Source organism: Macrosteles quadrilineatus, unplaced genomic scaffold (genome assembly GCF_028750875.1).
Source record: "Macrosteles quadrilineatus isolate MER2022 unplaced genomic scaffold, UCM_ALF_1.0 Scaffold_5__1_contigs__length_97177068, whole genome shotgun sequence".
In the NCBI taxonomy this organism is placed as follows: Eukaryota; Metazoa; Arthropoda; class Insecta; order Hemiptera; family Cicadellidae; genus Macrosteles; species Macrosteles quadrilineatus.
The window spans coordinates 69,491,787-69,506,955 of record NW_026542598.1 but is presented as its reverse complement, the minus strand read 5'-3'; positions in this window follow the sequence as shown (position 1 = coordinate 69,506,955).

The following is a 15,169-nucleotide window of genomic DNA, read 5'->3' as shown; positions in this document are numbered from 1 at the left end:
TAGTAAAAACCTGTAATATCGTATATTGTTGTTTGTTATAAATGAAGAACACAAAACGCAATGCAAATCACATGTAATACATTTAATACATTTAATTGGATGTTTAGTTAGTAAAATCAACATTGTTGAAGAGCATATTATTACGAGTATTTATTTTCATTACTTAACACGCCTCAAAGCGTATAGTATTGAACTCTATCATCAACTAGTCATACAGATTACATTAAGTGTAATAAATAAATATTATTTATGTATATCATCATTATTAATTCTTATATAATTTTAAAGCGAACAAAATGCATTACATTAGTGGAAAATATATTAGTTTTTAGTGCTTAAATCAAAATATTAAAAAATTCTAATACCTTGCGAAAAACTTGTAACAAACAGTTAGTTGTAATGAGTGACTAGGGAATCCATTTTATCATGCTAAACTAGATCAATTTGGACAGTTACTTAGAAAAAAGTAACAAAAAGCATATTGACACACACACACACACACACGTCATACACACTAAATAAGACATACTTTCCCATTATCTTGCAGTCACAAACGCCTTACGCCTTGCCAATTAGAAAACGTTTATGAATTCTCTTTCGAGTTGTTTCAGTAATAATTGCAGCATTCCTACACTTATCTTTTACAATCAATTTGCTTTAACGTATTGAGTTTATCCTGCAATCCTTTAATTTTGCCTTAAATACCCATCTAGATTACAAAGCCTATTTATCCCCATTGGTTTAAATAGTGGAAAACTGTACACAGTTTTACTTTCATATTTGTGATGTATTGATGAATCCTTCGAAACTTCGCACTACTAAATGGTATATAATTTATAAAATTACCTTCAGAAGTACACCTTATTAAAACCAGTATAAGGTTTAGGGTAAGAGTTGGTAAACATGGTTTAACATATTTTAATTTAACCACAGAATAAAATGGTATACTACATTATTTTAGACTTACAGAGTATCCGTCTTTGACCGGGGGTATATTTATAATATGTATAAAAAACAAAAAGAGAAATTTGAAAATATAAAGTTCATCAATGAAACAGAAACCGTGAAGTAGGGTGTGTGTAAACGCAAAACAACTTTAAAACTATAGCAAAAGAATTGCGAACCGAAAGAAAAACAATAACACGTCTGGTTTACTGACAGGCGGACAAAAATTGGGATAAGAAACGTCCACATTTGTCGCGAATGTCACTAAATCCGTGACCACAATGCTTTTACGTTGGATGATCTATGGACGTTTAAAATATAAAAAAGTAGTCATTTTCTTAACCCGAATTAAAATCAGTATAAAATTAAATTATACTCGTACAAATAAATAGGATGTAGTTAACATTAATTAATGTCAAAGACTAAAATAACGATGTTTTTCTTTCTTGGATTGCATGCGTTGTGATTTGATGTTTTATATGTTATGTGTTGGATAAAACTGACTAATCAAGAGTGCATCAAACAAAGTATAAAAAATAAAAGACCAGTGAGATACTTTACAATATTATGATCTGATAATTATTTTTAGTTCATAGATAATTCGCTCATATTTCTGCCTCCAGAACAGGAGTTACCAAAATGTCAGTATTTTGCTAAACGTTGATCTATTGACCACCAGGAATGGGGGTGATTCAGCCAACTAGCCTTTTAACTTGTTATCCATAATGGTACTGTGTAGCCATTATTCAATGTTGTTTATATACGACTATATACGACAATGGTCTCACTAAAGATTACCAAGTATGATCACGTTGACTTTGCACTACATTGTATTGCACTCACATTAATGCATGCCTCATGTGCGTAAATGTTTGTATCTCCTTTCAAAACGATATTGCATTTAGCTCAAATTTATTGCTCTGTCTTTGACAGGCGAACGCAAGAACATTAATACGTGAAGTTGGTTAAAAAAAGTTTCTCGTCGTAAAACAGCTTTTTTAGAAGAAAGTGATCGGCACAACAAAACTAAGCATATTAAAATTTAACTTTGAATTTTAATTTTCTTCTTGCTAGGTGATTGAGAATAGCTACATATGTGGTTATGAAATACACAATGACAGTGGATTTGTTTGTCCCTTAGTGTAAACTGTAGTGTATCTCAGGTAATTTGCTATCTTATTGTGTAATAACTGTTAACGGAATGGAAATAGAATTAATTGGCAAGTTTTCACAGGGTATTCATGCCTTTACAGATTAAAATGTTAAATGACGGTTGTTTCAATTCTTTAAATTCGATTTAGTCGATATTACACTATGAATACATAAAAAATCAACTGTAAAACTCATTTTGTAATTCTTAAATATCAACTACAAAGATTCAAAGTTAGTAATACATAATAGAAAATGTCCAATAAAGCGAGCGTTTTCGAAAAAAATATACGTTTTCAAGTTTTTTAAGGTTGAGTACGTGCAATTGTTCAATTGATAGAACAGGTAAAGTTGATTAAGCATATATTTTCCAACCTCAACTTATAACTAAATATCTATTAAAATTTGTAGGCATATTCTTATCTCGGATAACACAACGTTATAAGTGGGTAAGAATATGCCTACAAATTTTGTAGGCATTTAGTAGAATCTGTAAATCAACAAAATAGTTGTTTAGCATCTCACAAAATAAACTTCTTCCAAACTACAACCTCAGTATTTCATTGTATTTTCCCAGTATTCCTCCAAAAACAACAATATCTTACTTGGCGTATTACTTTAAGTCCAATAAATAGAACCACTTTTAGATGTTGGACGTGCTTGTATTCGACATTGCATAAGTTAGTTCTTTGTTGAATTTTGAACACCTAATCACAGTTGACACCTGCACAATACCTAGAACTGCAAAGCAATATAAAACGTGCTCCAGGAATTGTATTTTTACTTTCTTGACCTTTGATTGAGTAATCTCGCCCAATGTAATATATAATGTTTGGTGCAATTGTTCTACACCATGCAGAACTCAGAAAAATATGTTAACTGTTAAGATTTGTCACCTCAGCTAAGGGCTTTTTAAAACGTTTGTGTTTTTAACCATATTTAAAACTGAATTCTCAAGTATCTAAGTTTCCTTATCATTATTATTATTTTTTTTTCCTTGCAATTAAGTATGGTAAATATATTATAATAAAGGAAGGTTAATAATAGAATTTTAAAAAACGCCATACTACTAAACTGTGTAAACTGGCTTAAACTAATTAATTTAATACATCAACATTGCTTGTTACAAAAACTACATTTAAGTTTCAAAGTGCTAATTTAAGTTAACAGTAAACGAAGAATTATCATACTTTACTAAAACACTTGTCACGTGTTGGAGGAAATTCATTTATTATGCTGACCAAACATTAGACACAGCTGTTAATTAATAACGCATACAGCCAATGGCAACTAATATAAGGGATCTACAGTTTATAGTGGAATTCGAACCACATTTTTGCCTTGTATTTAACGAATTGATAGTCGTAGTACTCACTCGTGCGGACATTAATCCACACCAGAGAGGATCGCAACTTCAAGCCCAAGGCAGCGATGTCGTGGGTTCGTACCCTGGTACCTGTCAGTACTTTTTATCAATACATTTTACTCTTGTACTGTACCACCTGGCCCTCTGCTCTGCTTCGCTGGATACGTTCTTCGTAGCGGTTCATAGCCTGTGTGGACGGGCAAATTAAAATAGACCAGCAACCTTAAAAAACTCTAATCGGCATAAAAGGATGACTAGACACACTGCTTTGGACGAGATTGGTTTCGACATTCGGTAAGGTATTTCTCTTTCTAGAACTTTATTATACATTGTGTTGTCAACACCTGCAAGAACTACAAAGTGATATGGAACGTTCTCCAGGATTTGTAGCTTTAGTGTCTTTACCTTCGATAAAGTCAGTAACGCCCGAGGTGGTACAACGTTTGGTGGAAACTGTTTTCTTCTCAAGTTTTATACTCAGACTAAATTCAAATTTTAAAGTATAAATAGATATTTAGTTATAATGAAGGTTGGAAATTATATACTTAAACAATTTTACCTGTTCCGTCAATTTGAACAATTGCACGTACTCAACCTTACAAAACTTGAACTCGTATTTTTTTTTCGAAAACGCTCACTTTATTACACATTTTCTATTATGTTCCGGTATTACTAACTTTGAATCTTTGTAGTTGATATTTAAGAATCACAAAATTTGTTTTACAGTTGATTTTTTATGTATTCATAGTGTAATATTGACTAAATCGAATTTAAAGAATTGAAACAACCGTCATTTAACGTTTTAATCTGTAAAGGCATGAATACCCTGTGAAAACTTTCCAATTAATTCTATTTCCATTCCGTTAACAGTTAATACACAATAAGATAGAAAACCTGAGATACACTACAGTTAAGGGACAAACAAATCCACTGTAATTGTGTACGTATTTCATAACCACATATGTAGCTATTCGCAATCACCTAGCAAGAACAAAATTAAAATTCAAAGATAAATTTTACTTAAAGTACATCGTCAAAATTTAAGATGGCTAGTTTTGTTGTGCCGATCACTTACTATTATACAACTTGAAAAGTTGTTTTACGACGAGAAACCTTTTTTGAAGCAGATTCACGTAAGAATGTTCTCGCGTTTGCCTTTTTAAATAGACAGAGCAATGCATTTCAGCTAGGTTAATGCAATGTAGTTTTGAAAGGAGATACAAACATTTACGCACATGAGGCATGCATTAATGTGAGTGCAATACAGTGTATTGCAAAGTCAACGGATTGGTGAGACCATTGACTTTGGATACTGCAAGTAGCCTACTCGTTATATTATCTGAGCCGAAGCTCTTCTCTTTTAGGTGCGTCCTATCCGGTCACTCTTAAATGCGGTGATATTGGAATATGATAAAACATTGTTGTAAAATTTTTGGGATCGTATAGGATATATTTTTTTTATAATATTTTTTACAGCTCCTTTTATAACGATTAAATTAAAAACCATTTTACAATAAGGTAGGCTATTGCGATCATGGCAATCTTTAAAACCAAACAATTCACAGTATTGATATCATATAATTTGTATATGGATACTTTGATAATGACATATCTACGGAATTTTAATCCTCAAAAGATTTGAAGTACTTTAACTATGAGCGTATAACTATGATAAAAGATTTCCCTAATTTAAGATGTAGTAACTATTTCATTTTGTTCTAATACCAGTGAATTAATTTTAACTTTAACTTTAACCCATCTTCTATCTATGATGGACAAGCTTTTTAATCGATTATTTTCAATTTCTTATTTCATAGTCAACATTCAAGAAAACCAATTTTCGTATTTCAACAATCTTAACACTTCTAACCATATATTTACTATCTCAACGGCAAACATCGTACCACAGTTTATTTTCCATTTAGAACATTTCCCACCTCCTTACCCACTCTAGCCTAACTCCTCCATATCTCTCTACTTGGCACATCTAATCGTCTTTGTTTTACATCTCGATGTTATGTTTACCATGCATCACCGCCCAAATGTAGCTGTAAAACGTTGGACTGATTCCACAACGTCGTATAACATGCCAGATACGCTGGCCTGTTTACAGTAATGGCCTTGCTACCCTGATTGTAAAACTACCCTCAACTAGCCATTCGTGGACCTACTGACCCATTCGTATATCGTTCCAGTGTCATCTTGTTTTATTGTTTTTCTTGTGATGTAAAATGGTGTTTCAAGTATATTTAACAAATACATGAAATGGAGGTAGTTTTATCCATGTGATAATTATCTGTGCAATATTCAAGTATTTTATGGACGTTAATCATTTAAAGTTAGATTTTTATATTGAAAGTTTATATTTTTTCTCTGAAATATATATTGATGAGGTAGCTGTCTTTTAATGATCTTTGACTTGTAATAGTAACAAGAAAATCGAGTATAATCATTCATTATAATTAATTATAAAGTGTATTGCAAACATTGCTTAAAAGAGTATAGCCTAGGCTATTGGTTAGACATTGCAGATTTAAATGACAGGCCATCATTTTGATGTGGCTAATAAATATGGTATAAAACTAATTAATTTATAATCACGTTGTTCACCACCAACAAGTTGAAGGCTGGTTTAATCTCAAGGCTCCTTCCTTACAAATTCAAACTTCACCAAAACACAAAGTTAAATCAATTTAAAAAAAAATTTGAATTGGCAAAAACAAAGCCTCCCTCTGTTTTGAATTTATGATATCAAAAAATCAATCGAATTGTAATTAGCTGAGTTGATTTTTTTAGTCTATGTCTAATTACCTAATCTTATTTCAATTAATTACATTCATACTTTTTGGTCGTATTTTTTTTCTTTTAGCTTCAAAATATTTACTGTGTTGAACAAAGTTTCGCCTTTATGTTCCATCACTTTCGACCATTACAATAAGAATATACATTGGTATTTCTATCAAGCAGTAGCTATAACTATTAAAATATTACTCCCGAATGTGGTTAGAAATATTGTTGAACCTAGTTCATTTATTGTTGAATGCTTGTTTACGTTCTCTCAAAATACACATAAAATGCATCAAATGGTAAACACGATTGCTATGTTTGTTCAAATTATTATGAGCTTTCGGCTCTAACTCCATCTATTTACTTGTTGGAATTTCCTCAAACAACATTCCTTGGTACTGTAGTATGCAAAATGTTTACCAAACTCACAATCCCTTTATCGTGGTTTCAAAAGAAAACGTATCTCTGAGGTGCACTAACTTACCATGATTTTATTCAAATTATATTCAATTCCCTTTGTTTACTGAAAACACATTACGATAGCGTTTACATAACAAGGCTTGTGTTTGGATTGCAAAAGCGAAATTATCAAAGATGTTTGACAGTAAATCGTAGTTATACTTAGTCCTTGGTAAGTTCAATCACAGACAATAGACTATTATTGGCCATTAAATCGTTTCTATATTATGTTGCTCAATAAAGAACATTTCAATAAAATACGTTGCTATTCCAATTATTTCTGGAATACGTGGCTAACTTCAACGGTCTATTTTATTTGCTGTAATATACAAATATTATAATTTATGTTATGTCCTAAATAAATTGTGTTATGCGTGTAGCAAACGTGTTAAAATGTACTATTTATTCTGTGAATTATGATGTAAAGTATCGTACGTTACTCGCCTGGTAAGCTTTAACGTACTCGCACGGTAAAACACCACCGGGCTAGTAACGTAATATACTAACTCAACACAGAATTGAACCATATCTATTTTAATTTGAATAGTTAACGTTTTATATGGTAGCAATTTACTATCACTCGAGTTTAATGTGGAATCATTCAATTCATGCAGGAATGCATTAATTGGAACGAGAAGTGGCCACTAATAGTGTTACGGCCATTTTGTACTGGAAAGGGCCAGTAATAATATCACGGTTAAAAACTAATCCCAATTTTGTCTTTTATTTTGGCATCGAGTTTTATTTAACTTGTATTTAAATTAATGGTATTTTATGAAACTCTCTTTAAAATGCATAGTCTATCTGAAGATAATCCAAACGTACACTTTCACATAACAGATACATAATCAAAAAATGTATATGTTTGTATATTACCAAACATAGGAATATTTGTTTCCTGGTTTGAAAAATTAATTTAATGCATCAAATAGTTTAAACATGTCGTATGGAAAATTGGCTAACCTTCTTCCTACTCCCTAAAATTTGGATACTGTAAAACACTCAGTGGAACCAAAATAAAAGAACTTAATGTGACTAAAAATAAACTAAATATATCTTTTCTCAAAATTGCAAAAGGGTAATGATAATTCTACAAAAACGGCAACACTGCATTCTCTATAATACTGTTCTCGTTAAAACTAAAATTATTCAGTTCCCACTTAGCAATTTCAACACCTTCAGATATTTGTATCTTCATAAATACAGGACCTCAAGTGATGTTGTTCTTGATAAGCATACTGCTTTAGACTGTTTATTTGTACCTTAAGAAGAAGACATGCTCGTATAGCAAAATAAATGTAAGACAATGTCTCATCGATGAAAGCCAATCCTAAATAAAATTTAACCCAATAAACAGTAAATCAGCAAAATCGACAATACCCGTATCATCCAAGACAACGACACAAATCAATGGTTAGAGTTAAAAAGTGTATAACATCAAACAAATTAACATTCATTGGTATAGTCCATAAGCATGAAAGTGATATTTTTCTAGCAATAAGAGATTTTCAAAGCAAGTGCCTTATAAATCATCTTGGTTCGAAACCTTATTTGAGTAACAAATGAGTAAAAAGTGAATGGGATCGTAGGTGAATTATCTTTCTGCAGTTGCTCATTCTCCAATTAATAAGGAATTACCTCAATTCGATTGGTTGTTTTTTTACATCAATGTATTCAGATATATTTTTATTTTACATAATTTAAGTTTGTAATATTTCCACGCACTAAGTGGAAACCCATACTATTAATTGTATAATTTGTATATACTGAATAAAGAGATTAGGGCCTAAGTGAAATAAGAGGGTTGTTTGGAAAAACTTAAGAATGGTGTCTTAAAACCTACTTATTTAAACCAAATGTAGTGTTACCTGTATGGCCAATATCCACAGTTGCTGGTTCACTACAGAAGCCACCTGTTGGGACGACGTCGAGACGCACACTGGGGTGGCATCGCTGTTAGCGTCGTCATGGCAACAAGCTCATCAGCTGATCGGCTCTCAACCCTCAGTCAGCTGATATTGCAAACAATCGACATTATTGTCTGAAAACAGTTTGTGAAAAATTGAAAAAGATTGCACTGCACTTCCATAGTAGTAATTGAATTGGTGTAGTGATATAGTTTAGTACTAGTGTACCTGTTGCTCGAATTTGAGCAATTGCGAAGTATTACAGACGTTATTTTAAAACAAATAACAGTCATAACTTCCTATGACTTTAAAAGAGTCGACTTAAAAGATTATGAAAATACTCACGATATACATAACAGGCAACGGATCGATATAATCAACATTTCTTGTAAATCCGATCATTTTTCAAAAGCTTATATTGTTTTTTTGTGTTTTCTACGAATATCCACTCATAGCCGCATTAGGTTGTCCATAATAACGATTATAAATAAAAAAATTTTTTTTTTCTATTTCTTCTATTTGGGAGTATTCTAGGACTTTTCTATGTTTCCATAGTTTGCAAATCAACTCTTTCAATGACTGCTCAAGAAATGAAGCACAGTGTTAATTCAGTTTTTTTAGTACCTACATCAAATTGTCCAGACTTTCTCGCTTTCAGCGAATTTCCCATATAGGGAATGATATTTTTCCTTGAATTAATTATCTTAAAATGAACTATATATATTTTATTTCTTCAAAGCCAATTTATTAAAATTTGCCTTTTTGAATTATTAGATGTTTGTCTTATCGAAAACCCCTAGATATCTTTAGAAAAAACTAAGACTGCTCAGGAAGGCCAACACAAAAATATCTTCCTTCAGGTTAAGAGTGACAAGTTCTCAAGATACAAGATAATTCGCCATCAACAAATGCAAACTTTTCACATTTGATCTTCAGTTGACGCATTGAACTATCACTGCAAAATGGTGTTCTTTACGTCGTTCAGTTAAATTACTCCATTTTTTCTTTAGTTTTCAAATTATTCAAGATACATAAACTTGAGAGCTCCTTAACTTCAGAACACAACCCAAGATGAGTATAGATGACTTGGAACGTGTGAAGTAACCAGTTGACCCAACAAAGCCGCCGCTGGAGCACCATCCTACCATCCTACCATCCTAGTAAGCACTCCGTATCATTGTAGCGAGAACCAACGTGGATTATGACAGTCAACGATGTGAAACATGTAAATAGACTAATGTACGTAATGTGTACTCCCATAGTAAGTTTTGTGTCAAGGTTTAGTGTTGGAATACCCTAAAGATTCACACCACACAGTTATAAATTTGTGAACTATTAACTTCAATCAAGTACTAAGGCAACGATCAAGTAAATACTGTTTAGTATTGTTCTTGAAAATGGGCCACAAATAATTTATTTGGTAAAAAGCCATTATGTCGATAAAGTGTTCATGTCTATGATATTTATGTACATATGTCTATGGTACAACTACGACGTGTACGACTACGGTAGTGCTTCACGAGTAGTTATCGACCGGCCAATATGGTTAATGCAAATACCTCATCCTTGGATTCCAGTTCTTTACATTAAAATCGTATCCCCTCCCAAAGCTAACAACAATGTTGTTTCTCGTTTCAAGATACAAAACCAATCATATCAATGCTGCTGTATGGTTCAGAAATCTGGGCACTAACCGGGTAATCTGAAAAAGCATATTGTGTCTGAACTACCTTTTGTTACATTACAGATCATCAATCGCCGCACAAATGTACTATTACTATTTCTAAATAAAAAATAAATATAAACTTTTTGCATAAAACTTGTGAAAGCTATGACTCTATGTAGTGAATTTAAATTAGTCATGGCAACCAAGGGAAATCTAAATCTTAAAAATTTTGCAATGGACAAAATAGTTTTGGCCAGAGATAAAACATACTCCGTTATGAATTTTTATCCTCGAGGATTAGCTAAAAACAATGTTAAGGTACGTTCAGCAAAACTAAAATGTGTTGACATCTTGAATTTATTCGTCGTTACAACCCTAAACTTTACAATCATTAGAATAAAGTTTATGAAGGCCGGAGGGCCATCTGACTTTGGTGCAAGAGTGTCAGAGGGTCCATTGGGTCCAATTCCACAAAACAAGAAAAATTGCAACTACCAAAGCTATAAATTGACTTTGGTTTTGCCCGACAGGGAAATTGCAAATGGCGAACATCTATTCTATAATTTAAAATAATTAGATACATTTAATTGATAAAATAGTCTAAAATGCCACCTGACATGTCACAGTAAGTAACTAGATTCCCATGGATTGGGTTTTCTTATCTATAATTCTAAATGTTGTTTTCAAAACTTCACTACATTCAACAAATTCTAAATATCTTCTGCTAGAGCAGTTGGAATTTAATTCTCATGGCAACAATGAATAAAAATTGGCCAGTATAAGTGGTTTTAGTAATATATTTTCCAGTTCAGGCACGCTTACCATTTTGGTAAAGACACTGGTCACCAATCAACATACAGTCACAGACAATGGAGCATTTAATAGTTATAGGAAAAAGAATTTTTGGAAAAAGCAGAGTAGGAGCCGTTCTCACACGCTTTCACCTTACTACAATACTGGCTAGAATGATATTGGTGTGAACACAGGAATGCTTCATTTTGCCATTGACTTTAGATACATCAAGATATTGTATCCATAGGCAAAGGTTCCAGTCAGTGGTAGTATACAGTGCATTATAGGATGGCTATAAAATACCAACCGAGGACACAAACAAGTCTATTTAAATTGGCTATAAAATACCAACCGAGGACACAAACAAGTATATTTAAATTGGCTATAAAATACCAACCGAGGACACAAACAAGTATATTTAAATTGGCTATAAAATACCAACCGAGGACACAAACAAGTATATTTAAATTGGCTATAAAATACCAACCGAGGACACAAACAAGTCTATTTAAATTGGCTATAAAATACCAACCGAGGACACAAACAAGTCTATTTCAATTGGCTATAAAATACCAACCGAGGACACAAACAAGTCTATTTAAATTGGCTATAAAATACCAACCGAGGACACAAACAAGTCTATTTAAATTGGCTATAAAATACCAACCGAGGACACAAACAAGTATATTTAAATTGGCTATAAAATACCAACCGAGGACACAAACAAGTATATTTAAATTGGCTATAAAATACCAACCGAGGACACAAACAAGTCTATTTAAATTGGCTATAAAATACCAACCGAGGACACAAACAAGTCTATTTAAATTGGCTATAAAATACCAACCGAGGACACAAACAAGTCTATTTAAATTGGCTATAAAATACCAACCGAGGACACAAACAAGTCTATTTAAATTGGCTATAAAATACCAACCGAGACACAAACAAGTATATTTAAATTGGCTATAAAATACCAACCGAGGACACAAACAAGTCTATTTCAATTGGCTATAAAATACCAACCGAGGACACAAACAAGTATATTTAAATTTTAGCCCTTATAAGCAGACAGAAAACCAAAGAACTCTCGGTAAAACGTTGTGTACAAATAGTTTGTATATTAAATAGGTTCTCTTATAGAAACTAGACTTTTTCTAACTCAGATATTAGTGAAGAATTGATTAGGTAGTAAAAATTTGGTTTTACATAGGTTTTACCACAGGTTTTACATAGGTAGTAAAAAGTTGGTTAAAAGAAGAAAAGTGTGAGTAAAATAATTCTTAATGTCTACTTTTAGCGAATTTCCCATATAGGGAATAAGCTATTACCGTAGTACTCATGGTAAGACCTGGACGCGGGACCGATTTCTTTTTTCGTTTTGAGGTCCCTAGAGGCCAAAAACACCATCCGTTCAAATTCATATATATATATATATATATATATTAAATATTTAAGTAAATAAGTACAACTGAGCACCCTGAATATTATATTTTATAAAAAGAAGTGACATGTTTCGGACATTAGTCCATTTTCAAACTTCAAAATACATTAAACACTTAACCATTGTTTATATTGTTTGTTTGTAAATAATATCATATTTTAAATAGCCAAATTCCTTCAAGAAACCCAATCTTTGACCAAATTTTAAAAAATTAAATAATCAGTAACAAAAAAGTTTGTCCAAATCCTGTCTAGTTCTATAAACCATCTGTATATATAAATCATATTTATTTACAAACAAACAATATAAACAATGGTTAAGTGTTTAATGTATTTTGAAGTTTGAAAATGGACTAATGTCCGAAACATGTCACTTCTTTTTATAAAATACTAGCTGTACCCGCGGGCTTTGCCCCGTTTTACTTCATAAGTGAGCTCGTTTGCATGGCTCAATCACGTCCTGGTTGAAGTTTGTTCACTACGCTCACTCACCTTAAGGTTGGAGCTCGTTCGCTGCGCTCACTTGCCTTCAGGTTAGCTCGTTCGCTACGCTAATTCGCCTCCAGGTTGAAGTTCGTTCGCTACGCTCACTCACCTTTTGGTTGCAAATTAGCTGTTGTCTTAAAAAAAAAATAATAGTGCTGCACCCTGTTGGTAATCCTTGTAACTTTAATGGTATTGAACATCATAGAACAGAACCAACTTGTTTAATTGAAACAGCTGTTAAGATTAATTAATTCCATTTAAATATGAGTACTCATAAGGTTAACATGGGAAACTCCAGAGCCACTGGGGCGGAGCCCGAGAGTCCGATCAGAACAAAAACAACCTAGTTTTCCTATTTAATGCCTAAAGAATCAGTGTACCAAATTTCAGCCTCCTAGGTAAATGGGAAGTGGGAGAATTAGTGATGAGTGAGTGAGTCAGTCAGTGAGGGCTTTGCCTTTTATATATATAGATAATATTCAGGGTGCTCAGTTGTACTTATTTACTTAAATATTTAATATATCAGCAGCCCTATTAAGTGAACACCTAAATTAAAATACATATATATATATATATATATATATATATGTCCGTCAGCACGATAACTCGAGCAAAAATGATCCAATTTTGATGAAATTTGGTACAAACGTGTAAACGTACGTTTATTCGAACGAGTTCGCGATCCAGCATGATCGGACCATGGGAACGGGGGTTTACGGGGGGTTTTATGGGGTAAAAATAGGTTTTTCCCATTTTAGACCCAAAAAACATAAAATTTAGCAATTTCTTTCCAAACCATTTTGTAGAGCTTAAAAAAACAAATAATTTAGTATATTTGTTTAGCGCCTAATGGTTACGGAGAAAATTCCAAAAAATTGTTAATTTAAAATTCCCATGTTATTCTTATGGAGAATAAGTAAACTGTTGTAGTTTGCTTGTTTGTGAACATATTTTGATCAAATTTGGAAAATGTTTTTATTTCTTACTAACTATTCACATTTTACAAAAAAAAAGTTTTACCCTCCCTGATGCAGCAAACCTAAGTACTTGAATTCTATTTAAATCAAGAATAAATGTTTTATTTTTAAGTAGACATTTCAGTGTAAATCCAATCAGTCAAATGGAAATTCGCTTAGTCTGCAGGTTTGCTGCGGCGGGGGTATTTATAGAATCTAGTGTATATTTGTATAGTTATTACGCCATATTTGCTATTATTCCTAATTAAATAAAAAATAAATCAATATGGTAAATAAGGAAGTACTGAATCTGCCAATGTATATGTAAATATATTACCTATTTACATATACATTGGCAGATTGATTTTTCTTGATCCAAGAAAAAGTTTTTCTTGGACTCCAGCAGTAATGTGAGCAAATGCTAATAGATATTCTAAGTTATTATTACACATTATTATCCTCTCACTTCAAGTTTGAGGATTTTAAAGATAGGTATGATTTGACAACCTGAATTTGACAAAGATTAACAAATCTAAAAACAAATATATATTTTTGAGAACTAATGTTTAATAGTGAGATCTATGAACTTAGTTTTCCAATTTCCAGTATTATAATATGTATACGGGTCAAGAATTTTTTACAACTGTTTGTTTGTAAGCTAATTAGAAAATATTTTGAACTGATTGAGAAAGCTATAGTTACAAAAAAATATTTTCAGAAATTATCTCAATTTATACCACAAAAATAAAAAACGAACATTGTATACTTGTTAAATATATACTTTATTGCACAAAATTGGAGTTGTTTTAGCAAAAACTCTTTAGAGTGTGCTGTTACCAAAAAGAATGTTTTTAACATCTGGTTGATTTAGATGAAAATTATTTGCCACAACATCTGACCATTGATCAAATACCGCAATAATAATATCTTGTAGATTTATCAGCCTAATAGTTGAAGATTTCTTTTATTATGTTAACTTCTGGTTTATTTAGTTTTGACTTTAATTTCTTTTTTTTTTTTTTGCCAAACTGTGATAGCCAATTTCCTTTCAATTCTGATTCTCTTTTAAAATTAAAATTAAATTACAGATCAGTTTATGAGTACCGGTAATATTAAAAATCATTTTACGACATAATTATTTTCTGTTTTATGACTAACAACGAGATATCGTGCACAAAATCTTTGCCTAACAAAATGAAAATTGTGGTTCTGG